We start from the raw sequence: 23,526 nt of genomic DNA on the forward strand, positions 1-23,526 counted from the left end.
AAATGTATTTACAGAACTTTCTAGAAATTAAAAGAGATTATACAGATTTAAATGGTACACCATGTCCCAGAAAGAACTAAAAAGGATTGTTAACAGTGGGGCAATATCTACAAAGCTCTCAAAGAGGGAAGTCTAATATAAGAACTTTAAACCCAAATGAACAAATGAAGGCACATATCTATATGTTAAGATGCAAAATCTAGGGTATAATGTTTCTATGAACAATTTATGAAGAAACTAAAGAGGATAAACTGTATTTAGCAATGTATTAATGGAAAAAATAAAGCAATTTTTTTTTAAAAAGAGAAAGTAATGGTTTGGCTCCATCTGAAACACAAGTGGTCATTATGGATTATAAACCCTGACATGTGTAATCATATAACTAATAGAAATTTGAAGAGGAGAGAGAAGAGGACATAGCAAATAGTCTAAGTACACTGATTTCCTATCTTTTATGCCCTCTCTATATATTGTTTATCAAAATAGAATCTTTAAAACCAGTAAGTTAAATAATGGTGGTATGAGATTATTTAAGGTACTGTTAATGAAAATAATATGCAGATGATCCCTGATTTATGACGGTTAGACTTACGATTTTTAGACTTTATGATGGTGCAAAATTGATATGTATTTAGTAGAGAGCTAACTTCATATTTTGAATTTTGATCTTTTCCATGGTCTGTGGTAATGGTATTCTCTTGTGATGCTGGGGGTGCTGGGCAGAGGCACTGAGCTAGCTGCAGCGTGCAGTCAGCCACGTCATCAGGGAGGTGAGCAACCAGTAAACTGAACAACCATCTGTACCAACACAACTATTTTATTTTTCACTTTTAGCCCAGTATTCAATAATTACATGAGATTTTCAACATTTTATAATATAAACTAGGTCCTGTGTTAGAAATTTTGCCTAACTATAGGCTAATTCAATGTTCTGAACATGTGTAGGGTAGGCTAGGCTAAGCTATGATGTTTGGTAGATTAATTGTATTAAATGAATTTTGACCTATCATATTTTCAACATTCAGTGGGTTTATGGGGACTCAACCCCACCATAAGTCAAGGAATATCTGTATATATAAATTCAGACTCAGTCTGTATATATAAAGTCAATGTTTGGGAAGAAAAAAGAGAAAAGAAAGCAATGGATATGGATTTCCTCATCTTTTACAGTCAGGACTAAAAATAAATAATTTAAAAATAACTCAAATAATAGAGATATGAGAATAGTTAATGATAAATTGATAAACACCAAAACATAATAAAATAAATAAAGCTGGTTGATGAGAAAAGATGAGGGATTAAGGGCATATTAATTGATTACTTATTATAATAGGGAATTAATAGGTATAAAATAGAGAATTCAGAGCATTATATAAATTTATACTTTTAGGCTTAAAACACTACAAGAGATAAGTGAGGAAATAGGTAAAAAACCAAGAAACAAAAAAATGAAAAACTGCAACCTTTCAATTTAGCAGAAAAAATACAAAACAAAGCAGAGAAAATGAATCCAACATTAAACTATGAAAATAGCATAATAGCATTAAGAGCAATTATGTCTATCTTATCAAATCATTCCATCAGTTAAAAGAAACATTCATTTTTGTCAAAATGCAAAAGCCAAGCAATAGCTGCATTTAAGAGGTACACATTAAAAAAGTTGACACTGAAAAAAAGAAAGGGATGATCAAAATAAACAAGACAGATGCAAACAACTAAAACAGGGATAACTATCTTAATATCAGACGAGATAGATCCTGGTACCAAAATATAAAATGAGATGAATATTTATATTCATTGAAATTATAGTGAATGGGGTGCCTGGGTGGCTCAGTTGGTTAAGCGTCTGCTTTTGGCTTGGGTCATGATTCCAGGGTCCTGGAATTGAGCCCCACAGTGGGCTCTCCACTCAGTGGGGAGTCTGCTTCTCCTTCTGCCTCTCCCCTTGCTGTGCTCTCTCTCTCTCTGTCAAATAAATATAAATAAAACTTAAAAAAAAGAAATTATAATGAATGTTGATTTATAACAAATGAAAAGTGTGATTCACAAGGCAGATTGAGGAGTTGGGAATAGCTATGCATCAAATAACATGGTAGAGTGGTTCTCAAATTATGCAACACATTAGAATAACCAAGGGATCCTTAAAAAAACTGATGCTTGGTTTCCACTCCCAGATATTCTGATTTAATTGTTACGGAGTATGATCTGGGCATCAGATGCTTTGTTTCCACTCCCAGATATTCCAATTTAATTGTTACAGAGTATGACCTGGCATCCCCAGGTTATTCCAATGAGCAGCAAAGTTTGAAAACCAATGATTTAACATAAAAAATAATTAGGGGAAAAAACCCTACAAGAGATAAGTGAAGAAATAGGTCAAAAACCAAGAAACAAAAACAAAAACAAAAAAACTTTTAAAAAAGAAACATATCCTTTATGGTCCTTGGTCCATGACAGGTTACAGAAAACAAGTCTAAATAAGTAAGATGACACAAATAACATACTTAGTAAGGTAAATTTCACACTTTTTAATATGAGTGGAGTTGGTATATATTTGTGTAAATCAGGTTTTTACCTTGACAACAAGAAATACCTTTTCTATCTTTTCTTTATGTACACAAAATAACTTCCACAAAATTTTATTAAAGTATACTACATATACCTCAATAAATTCTAAAACATAAGAATAATAAAAATGTTTTAGGGTTACAATGCAATAAACTTTGAAATTAGAACCAAGCATACTAAAAACAACACTTGTACCACCTACAAGAAAACAAAATTTTAAAATTGTTTGTTTCGTTACAGATCAAAAAGGAAGTCATTATTCTCTCCGTTTCTTTTTATTTTCTCCCTCCCCCCCCCTCCATCCTTCCAATTACATCCTTTATTAGCTCTAGACTGTGTTCATCCAAATCTTGGGAACTTTTCCTAGGGACAAAGTGTAGTCCATTTCCCCTTCCCATTTTCTAGGGTTCATTGTCTACAGAAGGATTTCTACTTCAAAAACAGAAATGAAAGTGTTCTTTGTTTTCTGTAGTTAGAAGGAGGTTGAAGATAGGGAGTGGGGGAGTGGGGAAGGCACTTTTCTTCTCTATGGCCACAATAGCACCTGAACGTTGCATGAAGAGAAAGTCATGCCAGTTAGGTAGGGGGTGTGGTTCCAGAAATCCAAGAAGGGTGAGGCCATTGCAGAACAGTCTGGAGCCCCTGCAAGTCATGGTGGCTACTGCCCTGACTAGCTCTAATCATAGACATTGACCTTTGGCTTCCTCTGTGGATGTGACTTTATTTAATCTTTGGTCTTTTTTTTTTTTTAATTAAAGATTTTATTTATTTATTTGACAGAGAGAGATCACAAGTAGGCAGAGAGGCAGGCAGAGAGAGAGAGGAGGAAGCAGGCTCCCTGCTGAGAGAGAGAGCCCGATGTGGGACTCGATCCCAGGACCCTGAGATCATGACCTGAGCCGAAGGCAGCAGCTTAACCCACTGAGCCACCCAGGCGCCCCGAATCTTTGGTCTTTTTTTTAAAACTTGTTTTTGTTTTTTTATTGACCCAACCTAGCCTAGCCAAACCTTGCCTATTCCTATATTCTCTTTTCAGAGTTCCCAGCCACCAGCAAAGAGGCCCAACCACTTACTTCAAGTGGGGGCCAGGTCTGATAGGTGGAGCAAGGGGGTTAGTTTTCCACGCCCCTTGTTTTTCCATTGCTTTCTTATCAACCTGTGCTATCTTATCCTCTCCTATTATGTTGAAATACCACTATTTGTGATACTTTCAAAAATAAATATTTAAGGGGTGCCTAGCTGGCTCAGTGGGTTAAAGCCTCTGCCTTCAGCTCAGGTCATGATCCCAGGGTCCTGGGATGGAGCCCCACATCTGGCTTTGTGCTCGGTGGGGAGCCTGCTCCCTCCCCTCCGCCTGCCTCTCTGCCTACTTGTGATCTCTGTCTGTCAAATAAATAAATAAAATCTTTAAAAAAATTTAATACTTAAATCCACTAGTTATATATTTATTTAGGGCTGGTCAAATGCAAAGTCAGAAGAAAGGGAAATTTCCCTTTGTTTCATATGTCATTCTTTACGGACATCTTTCCTTGTGTCTGTTCCTCACTACTTCTCACCCCAAGTAGATACTTAATCTTCTAACAGTAAAATTGAGTACATAAAATTCAAGGAAGAAACGTGGCAAATGCTTGAGGGAATACTTTGGTTTCTTTCAGTCTTAGACTTACCTAAAGCCAATCAAAATCTATAGCAAGCTTGAGTCAAACTTGAGAAGAGGTTGACAGATTTGCACATGTATCCTGGATGACAGAAGCTGTATTCATGCTGCTCATGTTCTGGCTTCTGCTCTTATTATTTTAATTTTTAATTCTATTTATTTATTTATTTTAGTTTGGAATCTTCCCTAAAATAAGTGGAATGGAATCTTTGGCTCTGTAGTTGGGTAAACAAGAGGGAAATTAGCAATAAATGACCCAATATTTGCCAAATCTGTGATACCTCAGTTCTCCACCTCAGTTCTTGCTTGTTGGAAGATACTACTCATCTGCTTCATTCTCCTTCAGTTTCCAAGTCAAAGCTCTCCATTTCTGTAATTATTGGGTAGTAAATTTTATTTCTGAAAGTCCCTTGGAGCTGTTGATAGTACACTAAATTATAAATTATTGAAGTTTTCCTTTAATTTGTTAATTTATTCTTTTTTTGTCAATGGTTGTTTAGATGGCTGGAAACAGATCGATCCATTAGAGAAGGATTGGTGTTTTGATCCCTGCAATCTAAGTCTTAATGAAAGATCTGACAAACAAATTGATTTCAAATAAGAACCAGTCTCACAGAGGAAGAAAAACTGACAAGTGTCTTTCTTTGATTGAACAGTGTTCACTGTATTAAGCTGGTGACATTGTGGGCAAGCAGGTGAAAACTTGAATGCTGTTACCCCTTCTGACCTCTCTCAGGTGATATGCTCTCAGCCATACCGCAGTGCCCCCAGAATCAGCAGTGAAGGGAAGTTTCAGCTGGTCTTGTCTGAATTTAAAATTGATTTCCTTGTTTAATGGTTGCTGTTTTACTTATCGGAAATCTAAAATTGTCGGTTAGCTCTGTCATGACAATTGCTGACTTAGGCAATAGATTGAAATGTAAATTCCTTTCTGTGTTAATGAATTCATTAGCAGAAAAGCTAGTTCAAAAGACATATGGAAAAAAAAGAGTACTAAACATTTAAATGTTAAAGCAGGATTTTCTACACTGAGTTTGAGGAGCACCAAAGTTAGTAACTATTCCGTTGAGAAATGGTATCAGTGGCCAAATATTTTAGGGAAACAAAGTTACACAGGTTTCTTTCCTTTAGGGCTTCTCTGAGATTATAATATGATAATGTGCCCTGTGTATTCCCAGGAAGAAAGTTATTATACTGCAATTCCTCTAATGTTTAACTGCAGAACTTTTGTGTTTTAAAGAGCACTTTCCAACTCATCTAGGAACTGGTATTCTCAGACCTCTGGACTGGAAAATGTTATGTGAAGGCCAGCTTTGCCTCTGAAAATATAAATGCCCCTTAACCCCTATTAGGGATTTGAAACATTATGTCCCGGGCTTAATATCAGTACTTCCTTTAGGCTGGAGTTAGAGGAGCCTCTGCTCTGTACTTAAATCTTAGAGGATCCCACTATCACAAACACAAACAGCATGAATTTATTTAAGGACATAAAAGGGGCGTCTCTGACATTCAGGATCAGTCAACATGTAACCTTAAATATTTGTTCTCCTGGGTCCCATGAGATGCCCCAAGGAAATGCACCACATTCCTCACCTTGCGTTTGCAAAGTGCAGCACTCCTGTATTGCAATTCTATGATGGTTTCTGGGTTGTGCTTATGCTGAAGTCAGTGAAGGACAGTGTTTTGGAACAGAAGAAGGATTTGAACAGTCTAAGTACAAGATAAAAGTTAATTCATCAGTTTCTCTCTCAGAAGGCAAGACTGTAATATATTCTTGTAAAGACTTAGTATCATTGCCATAGTGCTGAATATCTTGCTATTCTTTATGTTGCAATTTGTGTTCTTAACAGTTACTCATTTGAGCTGATGGCAGTTTTGCAAGATTATGCAATTCCTATTATTCTTAAATTGGTACATAGGGAGGCTTAAGAAATGTGGTGCTGATTCTTTACATTATCAACTGGATAGAATTTCAATGCCAGATTTGAGAATGGTTTTATTTTTATAATAATACTTACTATCATTTATTTAAATTTTCAAAAAATAAAAACAAAATTTGGGGTCTTATTTAAATAATTTTGTATTAAAATTTTGATATGCATTAATTATAACTTGTATTTTGCCTTTTAATATTAATGTATAATTTTAAATCTTTTAAGGAAGACATTTTCAGAAGCAGAAAAATAATTTTATTCTTCTTCTATTTTGTAGATTTTATAAAATACATTCAAATTTTATACACTTTGGATATATTTACATTTCATAATTCTTTAGATAATTATTATCAATAATACTTAAACTATGTGAAAGTTTCAGTTGTGACACATGATTTCATTAATATGAAAGAAATAGGTATTTTTTACCATGAAATAAATTTTATTCTCCCTATTCTTTTTTAAAAATTTTTATTTATTTTTTTAAAATTTCTTTTCAGTGTTGCAGAATTCATTGTTTATGCACCACATCCAGTGCTCCATGCAATATGTGCCCTCCATAATACCCACCACCAGGCTCACCTAACCTCTCACCCCCACCCCCTCCAAAACCCTCAGTTAGTTCCTCGGAGTCCACAGTCTCTCATGGTTTGTCTCCCCCTCCAATTTCCCCCAATTCCTTTCTCCTCTCCATCTCCCCATGTCCTCCATGTTATTCCTTATGAATATATAATAACATTATAGACATGCACAATAATAATTAAATTCAGTTGTCTTTGATAGTCTATTTTTCATTAGTTACAAGCATTATTTAATATATAAACTTAAATTATATATTGTAATTAATATATAAATACATAAAATTATGCATGTAACTTACACATATCTACTTCTATATAATATATACTTATATATTATAATTAATATGTATTAATTTAGATATATATTTTTATAAGGTTATATATATAAATTTATATAGCTATTTCAATTATATCATTATGGATGTTTAAGCAGCATTTTATTCAACAGTTTTAAAGATTGATTTATCACATTTAAATATGTAGGCATGGAGTACATGGGCCTCCATTTGTATTCTTGCCCTGGATTGCAAGTTTCAGAAGTAGGCCTGGACACTATGACTTCTCAGTGTTTGCTGATACTAGAAGGGACATCTTATAATGAAATGGTAGCTTTGTCCACCAAGCAGGAAGCACCGTTCCCCACCAAGGACTTTTCACTCCTTTTGTCTAATTGTTTCCCACCATCCATGTACAGAGTAGACAGATAACCACTGGTTCGTATAACCACTCATATAAACACTGTTATAAAGGCTTGCTGCTCTGAGTTCATTTCTAAGAGCTGCAGGCTCATGCAGTCATTTCCAGAGATAATACGAAAAGATAAGTAGCTAAAGGCGTTCAGTACTCAGGACCTTCGAGCATAAAACAGAAGTTCAGTCTAGATCAGAGTAGAGCAAGCAATATGACACAAAGTAGAGGATTCAGACAGGGTCAGAACTTTTCCTTCAGTCTCCTTTGCAAGTTAAAATGAGAGACTTATCTCTGAGTTTACACTATAATATTTGTAGTTCTCTGAAAGTAAGGATATGTTCTGCATCTTATGATATAATATAGAATGAGTGTTCAGCATCTGATTATTATAATTATATCTGATCATTATAATTAAGTTTCTGGTGCCCAGGATGAGGAGGCTAAAGTAAGAAGTCCCTGTAATGAAATGTCTTAACATGGATTTTGTTTTCATTTTTTTCCTTTGTAGATTGTAAAAATTCGATTCAATGGTCTGTATTTGTTCTGCTCTAAGTAAAGGAGTACAGATTCTATTCTCTTTTTAAGGGAAAATTTATGCATGAAATTTACAGATCTTTTAAAATTTATTTTATTTTTTTAGATTTTATTTATTTATTTGACAGAGAGAGATCACAAGTAGGCAGAGAGAGAGGGGGAAGCAGGCTCCCTGCTGATCAGAGAGCCCAATGTGGGGCTTGATTCCAGAACCCCAAGATCATGACCTGAGCCGAAAGCAGAGGCTTTAACCCACTGAGCCACCCTGAAATTCACAGATTTTAAAATGATGTGTTTGAATGAATGTATCCACTCATTTAACTGTAACCAAGATATATAACATGTACATCATTCCAAAAGTTTCTTTGTCCCCACCACCCACTGGCAATGACTGTTTGGATATCTATAACTGTATATAGTTTTAGCAGTTCTTGAACTTCGTGTAAGTAGAATCATGCAACATTTTGTAACTTACTTTTCCTTTTTTCTTTTTTCTTTTTTTGGTTCAATACAGTGTTTTTGAGATTTGTCATATTGTATGTATCAGTACTTCAGTCCTTTTCTATTGTTAAGTTGGATTTCATTGTGTAAATATATCATAATTCATCTTTTCCTCTGTTGTTCATTTGGATATATAGTATTTCTGTTGGGTAAATACCAAGGAATGGAATTTCTGTATCACATGTAGTTACCTTTATAAGAAATTGTGTTTCCCAAGGTGATTTTACAATTTTTACAATCACAACAAGAATGTATGAGAATTCCAGTTATTTCTTATCCTTGATGATATTTATGATTGCCATTCTTTCTAATTTTAGCCTCTGTGAATTCTAGTTTGACAAACTTTCCAATAATCTTGATTCATATGAGCTTAATATTTTCAAGAGGCGTAAGTACTTGGGAAAAGATATGTTCTGTGATGGTAATGATTTTTCTAAAATTAGAATCATTTTTCTCCCTTATTAAAATCCTTTAATTCTTTCTGTTTGTTTTCAGTATAAAGTCAAACATCCCATGATACATGTTTCCTCCTTATTTAGTCCTAGAGTCCATCTACTCTCTTCCCCACCACCCAGCTCCTATCCCAGTAGATTTTAAGGACAGGGCAGTGTCTATCTTGTTAATTATTAAATTTCAGTGGTTAACACTCTAAGTAATTGTTGAATGGCTAACTGACAACAAAAAGACGTAGATTGTCCAAGTTCACACAGAAAATGTAGGGACTTAGATGTAAAAATCAGGTGTATCTGATTCCAAAGACTGATTAGTTAATTTTTGACAGAATGGATGCTCATTTAAGGTTTATTTCATTGACTTTTGAACTTCAATCATTACCAAGATTGTTAGGAAGTTTTCAGATACTGCCACTCACTTACAGCTTTATTATTCAGTATAGTTAAAATCTACCTTATTTCATGATCTTTTGAAAAGTATCCAAAGAATTATTTTATTAACATCTAAAACTTGCATAATGGATCTATAATTTTGTAGTGTTTATAGGTTGGTAAGACCAAAAAAGAAAGGTGCTAGATTAAACTACTTTCTCTTCTTTTGTAAAGATTGTAACCCTCTCTGAGCTTACTTATGTATCCCTCTAGGGCATTTTTAAAACTACATGATGTACATTGTATTTAGAAGATTATTTAGCCTTTATAGGAAATAAAGAAATAAAGCTATATTAAGAGGGAATTCAACGAACACACTAAATTCTACTGAGACCAATTATTCTAGATCCATAGGGTAGTAATATAATTTAATAAGACATAGTTATCCATATTTATTTGCAATAGCTCCAGAAATATCCGCATTCTTATCCATATAAGCTATCTCTGTTCACAATGCAAAATTAGGGAATAATCAGCTCTTTGAGGGAGGAAGAAGGAGTGAGGATTATGATAAATTCTTCTTCTACATGTATGATTGTTTTCCCTTTCCAAGATATAGTTTACTTGTTCATCCTTGGAAAATAGTTGGATCTTGGATTTTTATTTCCAACCCAAACAACAGCAATCAAACTAAAACAAGACCTCAGTGTTGGAAGGAACATCAAGGTCACCTAGTCCATCAGGTTCTACCTGGGATTCTGATTAGAAATACTGGGGAGCCCAAAGATTTATAGGACTAGAATCACCAGGATCTGGGTTATATGATTTGAAAGAAAAGCTCTCCAGATAATGTTGATTTGGATCCTTGGTTACAAACCATTAATACTAATCCCATCTGACATTTAAATCATCCAAGTGATTTTCCAGTCACGGGGAAATCTTCACCTCCATAGCACGCCCTTCTTGTCTTAGGAGTAATTGTTAGAAAATAATTCCTTAGAACCACCTGAAATCTGCCTTGCTTTAGATTGTGCTGGTCATTCTTGCTCCACCAAGGGTGCCACAGAAAGGAAAAGGTCTTAAGTTTTATAGTTGATCTCCAGATCTGCATTTTATGATCCAGTTACAAACCGAGTACTTAGCAGAACCATTATTTCCCTCATTCTCAAAGTGATATTTTATTGTTTTAGATGAAATATTAATAAAGGCAAATAGGAATCTTACCAGAAGGAGATGCTATAGTGAGAAGGTCTTTAAACCCAGAAGCATCTATAGTATTGAGGTCTCTGTGGTGAGAAAAGGTGGGTGAGGTTTATGACAAGCTCCTTTCAATAGGAGAATCACTGTGTAAATCCCTCAGGCTCTAGAGCAAGGTCTTGCCATCGGATAATCATTCCCCTTTTCAATATCAGTTCCTGGTGTGATACTAGGCACTGGTAGAGTTGGAGAGTTTGAATAGGGGACACCAGGGAATTGTGGTCGGAAATATCTATCATGAAGTGGCTTTTGTCAGACTTGCTATTTGAAAAGGTCTAGTTGACCCAGGATCAATTTATAGGAATAAGGAATTGGTACATACAGTATTGAGCAAAAAAGGCTTGAGGGTATAAGTAAGCCATGCAAGCAGGTGGCCCAGATTTTTATTGCAATAGATGCCTTTCTCTCTGCTTACACCTATACCTGAATTAATGATGCTATGATGATTAGATAATGGCGATTTTTATTTTCAATGTTTTTTATTATTGTTTTTCCAGTTTTGTTGAGATATAATTGACATACGACATTGTATTAAAGTATACAACATAATGACCTGATATGTGCATATATTGCAGAATGAATATAACAATAAGTTTAGTTAACATCCATCACTTAGATATACATTTTAAGATTTGCTCTTTTAGCATCTTTCAAATATGCAGTACATGTTGCTAGCTATAGTCACCATGCCGTACGTTACATCTTCAGGACTTATCTTATAACTGGAAAATTATACCTTTGTCCACTCTTGCCTATTTCTCTCACCACCTATTATCAACTGTTTAAAACATTTATTAGTTATCATGCCATCATTCTACTGTAATGAAAAGTTTTCCTTTCTCTCCCATTTATTTTTTTATTTACTTATTTATATTAGTATGAAATGTGGATTCCTATTTTATTCAACTGGATTAGTTACTGTCATCAGTTTGATGTTCAAATTGCCCAAGACTAGGCCACAGGAGCATCTTTAGGTTACTCCTATATCTTTTCATATGTTCTCATCATTCTTATGTAAGAAAATAATGATCTGGCAGCATAAGATGCCTGGGGCTCCTTTTGTGCTGTCCCTGCCCTTGCTTTAGAATCAGGCATTTCTCCAGTGAGTCCTGGTTTCTTTAGTGGAGGATGATAATTAGAAACTAAGATGTGGATATTTGGCAGGTATATATGAACATATATTTTAAACACTATGAATTCACACTAAAACCTTCAATTTCAGTACAAAACTTCAGAGTTCTTGCTGGCCATCCCTTCCCATGTTTGTAAATATATTATTTAATAGTAAAAGAAACCTAGATCTCTTTATTCTCAATATTTGCTAATTTTTTCAATCAATGTACTAATTTGTCCAGTGTTATAAATGTCTCAGCCTAGGCAGCCAACTCCTCTGCCTACCATCTCTTCCCTCCCAGTACTCGAGAGCACTCAAGCGCTTCACATCCTTGATTACCAGTGGACTTGCCACTGACATGTCTCCAGAGAGCCCACATCCCTTTCTTTATTGTACCATTCAGGCAGGCTACTGATGACTCCTCTGTCCCTACTCCAGCTCCACTTCCAGGAGGCAAAGAAAAGGTCACCTCCGACTTTCTATTCTGCTTTCTGGGAATTTCATCAATTTTGTTTTCTAAACTGCCCAACGAAGTTTTCAAAAAAAAAAAAAGAGAAAAAAACTCAAAAGTTATATATATGAGTATACATATATACTCACATATATGTATGAAGAAGAGAGTCATTGAAAAAATACATATATACATAATTTTCACATTCTTTCATTACTTTAAGAAATTTAATTATATAATTTAAAAAAACCAAATAATTTTAAAACAGTTACAGAGATAGTGCAGTAACTTCCTGTCTATCTTTCCCATCATCCCCAAAGTTAAAATCTTATATAACCATGGTAAAATTATCAAAACTAAGTAATTATCCTTCTTTCATTCTTTTAAAAGTAGCATTTTAAACTTGTTTTATAGATTGAGCCTCGTGTCTTTGATCTCAGGAGCTAATAATTCTAGTTATTTTGGAGTTTCTTTCTGTCCCCCCCCTTTTCTTTTAATGATTCAGGTCTTTATTTATTTTTTTTAATTAATTTTTTGTTTTTTTATTAACATAGTATGTATTATTAGCCCTAGGGGTACAGGTCTGTGAACCGCCAGGTTTACATACTTCACAGCACTCACCATAGCACATACCCTCCCCAATGTCTATAACCCAACCACCCTCTCCCTCCACCCTTCCCCCAACATCCCTCAGTTTGTTTTGTGAGATTAAGAGTCTCTTATGGTTTGTCTCCCTCCTGATCTCATCTTGTTTCATTTTTTCCTTCCCTACCCCCTAAACCCCCCATGTTGCCTCTAAAATTCTTCATATCAGGGACATCATATGATAATTGTCTTTCTCTGATTGACTTATTTCTCTAAGCATAATACCCTTTAGTTCCATCCATGTCATTGCAAATGGCAAGATTTCATTTCTTTTGATGGCCGCATAATATTCCATTGTATATATACCCCACTTCTTCTTTATCCATTCATCTGTTGATGGACATCTAGGTTCTTTCCATAGTTTGGCTATTGTGGACATTACTACTATAAACATTTGGGTGCACGTGCCCCTTTGGATCACTACATTTGTATCTTTAGGGTAAATACCCAGTAGTGCAATTGCTGGGTCATAGGGCAGTTCTATTTTCAACTTTTTGAGGAACCTCCATGCTGTTTTCCAGAGTGATTGCACCAGTTTGCATTCCCACCAAGAGTGTAGGAGGGTTCCCCTTTCTCTGCATCCTCACCAGCATCTGTCATTTGCTGACTTGTTAATTTCGGCCATTCTGATTGGTGTGAGGTGGTATCTCACTGCGGTTTTGATTTGTATTTCTCTGATGCCGAGTATTGTGGAGCACTTTTTCATGTGTCTGTTGGCCATCTGGATGTCTTCTTTCTTCTTTGAAAAAATGTTTGTTCATGTCCTCTGCCCATCTCTTGATTGGATTCTTTGTTCTTTGGGTTTTAAATTTGATAAGCTCTTTACAGATTTTGGATACTTGCCCTTTATCTGGTATGTCCTTTGCAAATATCTTCTCCCATTCTGTCAGTTGTCTTTTGGTTTTGTTGACTGGTTTCCTTTGATGTGCAAAAGCTTTTGATCTTGGTGAAGTGCCAATAGTTCGTTTTTGCCCTTGCTTCCCTTGCCTTTGGTGGTGTTTTAGGAAAAAGTTGCTAGACTGAGTTCAAAGAGGTTGCTGTCCGTGTTCTCCTCAAGGATCTTGATAGATTCCTTTCTCACACTGAGGTCCTTCATTCATTTTGAGTCTATTTTCATGTGTGGTATAAGGGAATGGTCCAGTTTCATTTTTCTGCATGTGGCTGTCCAATTGTTCCCAACAGCATTTGTTAAAGAGACTGTCTTTTTTCCATTGGACGTTCTTTCCTGTTTTGTTGAACATTAGTTGACCATAGAGTTGAGATTTCTGGGCTCTATTCTGTTCCACTGATCTATGTGTCTGGTTTTTTTTGCCAGTACCATACTGCCTTGATGAAGACAGCTTTGTAATGGAGCTTGAAGTCCGGAATTGTGATGCCACCAACTTTGGCTTTCTTTTTCAATATTCCTCTGGCTATCTGAGGTCTTTTTTGGTTCGATATAAGTTTTAGGATTATTTGTCCCATTTCTTTGAAAAAATGAATGGTATTTTGATAGGGACTGCATTAAACATGTAGATTGTTTTAGGTAGCATAGATATTTTCACAATATTTGTTCTTCCAATCCATGAGCATGGAACATTTTTCCATTTCTTTGTGTCTTCCTCAACTTCTTTCATGAATACTTTCTGGTTTTCTGAGTACAGATTCTTTGCCTCTTTGTTTAGGTTTATTCCTAGGTATCTTATGGTTTTGGGTGCAGTTGTAAATGGGATTGATTCCTAATTCTCTTTCTTCTGTCTTGTTGTTGGTGTATAGAAATGCAACTGATGTCTGTACATTGATTTTATATCCTGAGACTTTACTGAATTCCTGTACAAGTTCTAGCAGATTTGGAGTGTAGTCTTTTGGGTTTTCCACATAAAGTATAATATCATCTGCAAAAAGTGATTGTTTGACTTCTTCTTTGCCAATTTGGATGCCTTTAATTTCTTTTTGTTGTCTGATTGCTGAGGCTAGGACTTCTAGTACTATGTTGAATAGCAGTGGTGATAATGGACATCCCTGCCATGTTTCAGGTTTTTATTTAAATTCTACTTAGTTAACAAATAATGAAATATTGTTTTCAGGAGTAGAATTTAGTGAGTACACATCATAACAAATGCCCTCCTTAATACCTAATATGCATGTAACCCATCCCCCACCTCCCTCCATCACTTTCAGTTTGTTCTTTGTACTTAAGAGTCTCTTATGCTTTTCATCCCTCTTTCTCTCTTTGTATCCCTTCCCATATGTTCATCTTTTTTGTTTCTTAAATTCTATGTAAGAGTGAAATCATTTGGTGTTTGTCTTCTTCTTATTGACATATTTTGCTTAGCATATACATTCCAGCTCCCTGCGCATTGTTGCAAATGATAAAATTTCATTCTTTTTGATAGCTGAGTAATATTCCATAGTGTGTGTGTGTGTGTGTGTGTGTGTGTGTGTGTGTGTATACACAACCTCTTCTTTATCCATTCATGTGGGCTCTTTCCATAATTTGACTATTGTTGATAATGCTGCTATAAACATTGGAGTAATCTATTTCATTTCTTTTCCTTCCCTCCTTCTTTGTCTCCCTTCCTCCCTTCCTCCCTCCGATGACCCTCCCTCCATCTCTCCCTCTCTTCCCTCCTTCTTCCTTCTTTTCCTTCTATTTAATTAATAAGTGTACATATTACATATGTACATAACACTTACTATATTCCAGGCACTGTTCTAAATACTTTACAAATATTAGCTCATTTATTTCTCTCAACATTTCATGTGGTACACATTGTTCTCTCCCTTTGATGGTGAAGAAATTGAGACATGAAGAAGTTATGTATATTGCCCAAGATTATATAGATCATTAGTAAAAGAGCCAGGATTTGAATCTATGTGCTCTGCTTCCAGAGTCTCTGCTCTTTTCCATTGTCATGCTGATTGTCAAGTAGATTGCAAACTTCAGCTGAGGGCCCAAGCATCTTGTGATGCACATAGACTGATAGTCAGGGTTTTGTCCTATTAGTTAGACTATACCCATCTGTAGTACTACAGATCTTTTTGTGGGACTACTTTATATTTTCTAGATATGAAGTCTCTAGTATCCTGCCTGGGCATAGCTGTTAATGTACTTTTTGCCAAGCTCCTTCGAGGTGTTTAGGTCAAGGATATTGGAAGGATCATAGATTAAGAATGCACTCTGGTACTTTTTCTTTTTTAAGATATTTGTTTATTTATTTGAGAGAGAGAGTGAGCGTGAGAGTGAAAGAACATGATCTGGGGGAGAAGCAGAGAAAGAGGGACAGGGAGAAGCAGACTCCCTACCAAGCCGGGAGCCCAATGCAGAACCCAATCTCAGGACCCTGCAATCATGACCTGAGCCTAACACAGATGCTTAGGCAACCACCCAGGTGCCCCTGATACTTTTATTAAATGTAATTTTTACATTTATTGACATGACAGAATAACCTATTTAATCTATTGTTAAGATATATTTTGAAATAGTATCATTGACTCCTTTACTGGGAAATATATCCTATATGATTATGGAGGAATGGTTCTTCTATGTTACTCATTATATCTACATGTCACTATTTTATTTATTTTTTTCTAAAAAATTTACTTATTTATTTGAGAGAGAGAGAACGAGCAGTGGGGAGGGTCACAGGGAGGCAGAGAGAGAGAAGTAGACTCCCTGCAGAGCAGGAAGCCAGGGGTTCTATCTCAGGACCTGAGTTGAAGGCAGCCACTTAACGGACTGGGCCACCCAGGCTCCCCTGTATGTCACTATTTTAATTCCTATGTCTGCAGATATATGCAGTAAGTGAGACTGGTCTAGCAGGGGTTAACAAACTACGGCTTCAAACAAAATCTAGCACACAGCATATTTTGTATGGCCCACAAGCTGAGAATCAGTTTTACATATTTAGAGGGTTGTAAAAATAAAAGAATATGCAACAAATTGCGTATGACCTACAAAGCCTAAAATGAAAGGTGCTAAATAAATACAGGTCATTCAACCATAATCATTTCAATTTAACACATTGACTGTGTGGCTATTTTGAGAAGATACTGTAAATATGTCAGTCCTTTTCCTCAAGTAATTTATAGTCCAAATGATACCACATCTCTACCTACTGCCTTCCCCAAATGCATCTTCCCAGTTCTATCAACTGGCAAGTAGTCTCGGGTGAATGTTAGCTCATCTCCAAAGTAGGAGGTCATTGCTACCTTCCAGTAGGAGTGTATACTGTAACTATCCCACCTTTATGTTTTTGCTCATGTTTCTTCTATCTGCTGTGTTTGCCCTTCCATCTTTTTGATACAATTAATAACTAGATAGGTTCCATTTTCTCCACTATCCTCTTGGTAATGCTCCAGCTTAAGAAGGATCATTTTCTCCACTCCTCTGAATCCTATAAGATCCCTGTTAACTTCCTATCCTGGTTATTCTACACATCTGTTCTCTGGTAGGATATATTCCTTGAATGTAAGATCTAATTGATCTGTAAATTGTCATATGGTGCCTGAAATAGATTCATGCATATGGTATTATCTGCCTGACTCTTGTCTCTCCCCATACGGTTTAGTTTGGACTTTTGTAATCTGGAAGAAAATTAGTACGCCTACTCCATAGGAAATGTACTTTAATGATATTTATTTATCTTCAGAATTTTACTTCCTTTTTAGCACTTGTATCTTTGAAACCCACTAACATACTGGTATTGTTCTCCTGTCTTTAGTATTTAATTATTGCTTAAGCATTTTGTATCTCCGAAAGATTTCTTAGTGGTAGTAAATTCTGCATAGTAACCTTGGAAATATATAATATGAATATGACTCTAATTGGAACTTTTTTACGAACTGTAAACATTCCCAGGATAAAGACTAATAAACCAGAGAATTTTTGTACTGGGGTAATAATAGTTTATTTGTATTCTTCTCTTTTATATATTCTTTCCCCTTTTTTTTCTATAAGGAATTTCTTTTCTAGAACACTGAAAGTGTTACTATGATGTATTTTATTCCTATACTCTTACCTACTCTTTCCATTAGGGGTCTTTAAAAATCTATGATCTGGGAAGAGGGGAGAACCATTTTCTTCTATATTTGAACATTTTCTGGGGTAATAATTTTATTTGAAGTTTAGAGAGTATATGAATTATTTGCCTTAAAAATCTATCTTATTTTATGGGGCTCTTGCATCATTTCTCATTAGCTGACTAACAACAGCTAGGCATCAACAGAACTCTTCAGAGTAATAAATAATTATATTAGTCCAGATTGACACTATTTTTCTGATTTATGTTGTTGTTAGCATCTACTAACGCTAGGAGGAAAGAGACTTAGAAATGTTAGGAAATTATTATAGAAATGTCTAGATGTTGCAAAACACTCAGTGATATCAGTTCTGAAAAAAATCAGGTGAAAATATATTTTATTGTTTTATCCTTACTTGTATACTTCTTTCTAACTTCTCTTGCCACTTACATGTCTAACACTCTATGGAAAATTGGCCACAGAAGAAATGTAGCATGCTGAAATTGTTTAATTCATGCTGTAACTTAAATACCTTGATGTCTAGAGATCTCATTTTAAGTGTTGTCTTGTGGATGTGCTGTCTCTCATCACAAAGTCCTTTCCTCTGACTTTTAGGGAAAAAGGACTAAATGTCCAACTTGTTTTAAATTTAATTACATGGGATAATTTATTTTTCCAGCTTTATTGATACATAATGAATGTATAACATTATATAGGTATAAATAGTATACCATATTAACTTTACTTTTTTGTTACTGTATATGAAGTGAGAGCTCACTGTGATTTTGATTTTCATTTCCTGGATGATTAGTGATTTTGAGCATTTTTTCACATAATTGTTGGTCATTTGTGTATCTTTTTTGGAAAGATATCTATTCAAGTATTTTGTCCATTTTAATTAGTTTGTTTTTTATTTGTTGTTTGTATGTGTGTGTGTGTGTTTGCTATTGAGATGTCTGAGTTCCTTAATCCCACATCAGATTTATGATTTGCACATATTTTTTCCCATTCCATGGGTTGCTTTTTCATTTTTAGGGAAGTTCTTTTGCTGTGTAGAAGCTTTTTGGCATAATCCCATGCCACCTATTTGTTTTTGCTTTTGTTGTTTGTGCTTTAGGTATTATGACCAAAAAAATAATTGCCCAGGGAACTTTCCCCCTCCTATGTATTCTTCTAGGAGTTTTACAGTTTCAGGTTTTACATTAATCCATTTCAAGAAGTATGATGCCTCCAGCTTTATTTTTCTTAAATTTGCTGTGGGTATTTAGTCTTTTGTGATTTCATATGTAGTTTAAATTTTTTTCTTCTCTCTCTGTAAACAATGCCATTGAAATTTTATAGGGATTGCATTGAATCTTCAGATTGCTTTGGGTAGTGTAGACATTTTAATAAAATTAATTCTTCCAGCTATTAACATGGGATATTTTTTCATTTATTTTTGTATTCTGGCTTATTTTTGTTCTGGGCTGGCTTGGAGGAAGGGTAATGTCGTCAGAGCAAACCATCCCTCTTATTCTTCTAGTGTGGTCCTCTTTGGTCTCTGCTGTCCATGGGAATGCAACAGCCTCCACTTTGTGTTCTAGTATTTTCACAGTGGTGATTATCTACAAATAGTTGCTAGTTGGTCTTCTTGTGAGGGATACTGAAGTTGGAAGGACCTATGTCACCATATCGATCACTGACCTTTTATTGAAAAATTTAAATAGCCCTTTCAAGTAATGCTCAGGTTTTCAAGGAAAAGAGAATTGAATCACAGTGTTCAAGATTTCTCAGTCTTCTATCTTACTTCCTAGATATTCCATAAAGAAGTGTGTGTGTGTATGTGTGGGAGTGTGGAGGTGATGAGGTAAAGATTTATGCAAGCTTATGATAAAAAGGGAAAGTCAGGTCTTCAGCCTTTGCTTTTTTGACTGACTTAGGAACAGTGCCTTCTGTCCACTTGGTTACTACTTGCTTTATTGGCCATCAGTTTTAGTGATCTGGATTCTGTCTATCGGGCCAGAGCCTCGTGGTAGTCCCTATATGATTTGGCCTTTTTTAATCCCCCAGTGCACTATTGACCTCTTTGAGGTCTGGTGTAACATTCAACCTTATCTAAGTGATTTGCTATGCTCCCTTCATTAGAGAGTCATTTCTACAGAAACTCCCCAGCCTTGGCTCTGAGCTAATCTCACCACAAGTACAGTTAATGCTACTTTGGGGTGACAGTAGCCCAAATATATACTGGGCAACCAGCAAGTCAGCTATTTTTCCATAGACACAAAGATCTCTCTCTACCTCTGTTTGACATTGACATGTCTCACATATCTCCTCTCTCTCTCTCTCTCTCCCTAGGTGGAAGCTTCAAAGGGAAAATAGGAGAAATAATTACTTACTCTCTTTTTCCTATGTTACTTCTTTTTCCCTCTATTGTATTGTAGTTCTAGGAAAAACAGTGGGCTTTTTATTTACTTATTTATTTTTGCTCAGTGCACCCACATCATATCTTTCTTCAAATATGAATCACTGGAAAAGGAATATTCTCTATATGATAAGAGTACTTTATGAGTTGAGTCATTCATGTTTTTTTCCTTGGTGTTAGGAAAAATTGGGATATTTGGTGGAAAGATAAAGAAATTTAGAAATTTTTTTTTATTAAAATAGCAGTTTTACATGCCAAAGACTGAATATTATCTTATCCTTTTACTTTGCTTTCTTCTGTGATAAGATCCAGTCTTCCATCAAGTAGATGGAGGTCTTCAATGGTCTAGAAAAAGCAAAAGAGAAAAATCAATTCGAAACTTTCTATAATGGTACTCCTTTAATGCAAAAAATGGGTATGATCATTATGTTTAGGAAGCTTAACATCTACTCCTACATCTGTCTGGTGGACTGAGTTTTTCACCTTAAACAAGCTGGAATACTTTGGGTAAACAGTATAGAAATTTCAAATACTTTTTTCCCTCAAGGTAAAATACTATATCTTAAATTACTATATTTAATAGGGGAAAAAAATTCTATTCTAGTTTTACAATTGCATTCAAGATTGTTTTCTTGTCTTGTTTGTTTATTATAAAATAGAGCTGACTATATAAATGTGTTTACATAAAATATATGTAGTTACTGATTTTTCCTTGACTTGCTTATTTCTAAATAAGTGGCTTGACTATGATTTTCACTTTATAAACTCTCTAAACATCTAGAATATTCCATAGAACATCTCTTTTATTCTTTTATATTCAGTTCTATTCTACTCTATTCTGCACTGTCTTCTTGCTAAGCTCTTCCATACCACAATAGTGACTTGTGGCATGGGAATGCGTATGGTAGTGGGAAGAGCCTTTGAGTTATTGTGAAACTGATTCTGTATGAGATGTGTAATCTTTATGTGTTACAATAAGTCCCAATACCTAGAACATATGAAGAATGAATAATAAAAGTAACATTTGATCTTTGTAATTCATGTAGAAAAATAATTTGTCTTCTATTTTACATCTAGGATAGTGATTGACACATAATAGATTTTCAATAAACACCTGCTATTGCCATTTTCACTGATTTTCCACTTGATAATTTCTCATTTCACATCAGGAGAAAACTAAATGTTGACTAGTTGCTGGAGGTCAGAAATACCTAGTAAATTTTCCATGCTGTACTCTATATTGTTTTTTTTTTAAACTGGTAAGAAAAAGCCTCAGTAACAATCTCTTTTTTTTAATTGTTTTGATAGAGCCAAGAAGGATTTACTGAGTGATCTGATCTGACATCAAGATTATTCTTTAGAGCTTTAGATTTTTATTTCTTTTATCTTTATGGTATAATAAAATAATAAGGAAAGGGTATTGTTATTTCCTCTTTCATTCCCTACTCACAACCTTTTATTATTTGACTTCACAAGTATTAATCATCACTTTACACAAATACCTTTCTTAAAATTTATCAAGATATGTTTATTAACAAATTCAATTTTCTCTTCCAAAGAGTCCGGCCTTCTCTCTACCCAGACTCTTGTTCAGCCTATGTCAATATGGACCATACTTCTTTCTGACTCTGCTCTTTTCATTTTCCAACACTATATAGTTTTTTTTTTAATGACTCTCTTTTATGTCTTTTTGCAGAGTAGGCTTTATATGCTTCTGCACTGGATTCTCTCTATACCCTTTAATAAGGTAGGCACTTTCAAAGCTTTTATCTATAATATAGTTTTTTTATTTTTTGAGGTGATATCTCATTGTGTTCTTTAAAAGTTTTAATTTAAATTCCAGTTAGTTCCGGGGGCGGGGGGTGCTAGGGAGAGGGTGGTGGGGTTATGGACATTGGGGAGGGTATGTGCTATGTTGAGTGCTGTGGAATGTGTAAACCTGGTGATTCATAGACCGTACCCCTGGGGCTAATAATACATTATATGTTAATAAAAAATAAATAAATTCCAGTTAGTTAACATGCACTATAATATTAGTCTCAGGTATACAATATAGTGTATAGTATAGCATATATTCAACACATGCACTCCTTAATCCCCATCACCTATTTAACCCATCCCCCCACCCATCTCCCCTCTGGTAGCCTTCAGTTTGTTCTCTGTAGTTAAGAATCTGTTTCCTGGTTGGCCTCTCTCTCTCTCTTTTTTCCCCCTTACTCATTTGTTTTGTTTCTTGAATTCCACACATGAGTGAAATCATATGGTATTTGTCTTTCTTTGACTGACTTATCTCGCTTAGCACAATACTCTCTAGCTCCACCCACGTTGTGAATGCAAGATTTCATTTTTTTATGGATGCATAATATTTCATTGTGTGTGTGTGTGTGTGTGTGTGTGTGTGTTTATCTCCACCTCTTTATCCATTCAGTCAAGGGACACTTGGGCTTCTCTAACTGGGCAGTTGTAGATAATGTTGCTATAAATATAGGGGTGCATGTATCCCTTTGATTAGTGTTTTGTGTTCGTTGGGTAAATATTGAATAGTATGATGATTGCTGGATCATAAGGTTTTAACTTTTTGAGAAATCTCTATATTGTTTTCTAGAGTTGTTGCACTACTTTGCATTCCCACCAACAGTGCTAGAGGATTCCCCTTTCTCCACATCCTTGCCAACACCTTTTGTTTCTTGTGTTGTTGATTTTAGCCATTCTGAACAGCTATGAGGTGATATCCGATTGTCATTTTGACTTGTATTTCTCTGATGATCAGTGATGTTGAGCACTTTTTCATATATCTGTTGGCCAACTGTATGTCTTCTTTGAAAAAATGTCTATTCATGTCTTCTATACTTTAAATTGATTATTAAGTTTTTGAATGTTGAGTTTTATAAGTTCTTTATGTATTTTGGATACTAACCCTTTATTAGATATATCCTTTGCAAATATCTTCTCCCATTCCATAGGTCGCCTTTTAGTTGTGTTGATTTAGTTGTGTCGATTCCTTCGCTATATAATATAGTTTTTATATTTCTTTTTTATTTTGTGGTAGCCTATTTCCAAAGATACGTTCCTGCTCCAGTGAACCACACCTCCTGGTTCTCATGCACTCCTCTTGAATCTGAGCTGTATCTTGAACATGCTGGTAACCAATAGAATGTAGCAGAAGAGACACTGGGTAAATTCTGTGGCTAGGTCAGGTATAGTCTCAGACTTCTGTCTTGCTCTATTTAAATACTCTTTCTTAAAGCCTTGAGCTACCATCTAAGGTACCCCCTACTGTGAAGTGTCTATGATTGAGAAGCTACTTATACGTGCTCTAGATGACATTCCTAGCTGCACCCAGGTTTCCAGACATCCCGATCAACGTG

This window comes from Mustela nivalis, assembly GCF_964662115.1.
Source record: "Mustela nivalis genome assembly, chromosome: 2".
In the NCBI taxonomy this organism is placed as follows: Eukaryota; Metazoa; Chordata; class Mammalia; order Carnivora; family Mustelidae; genus Mustela; species Mustela nivalis.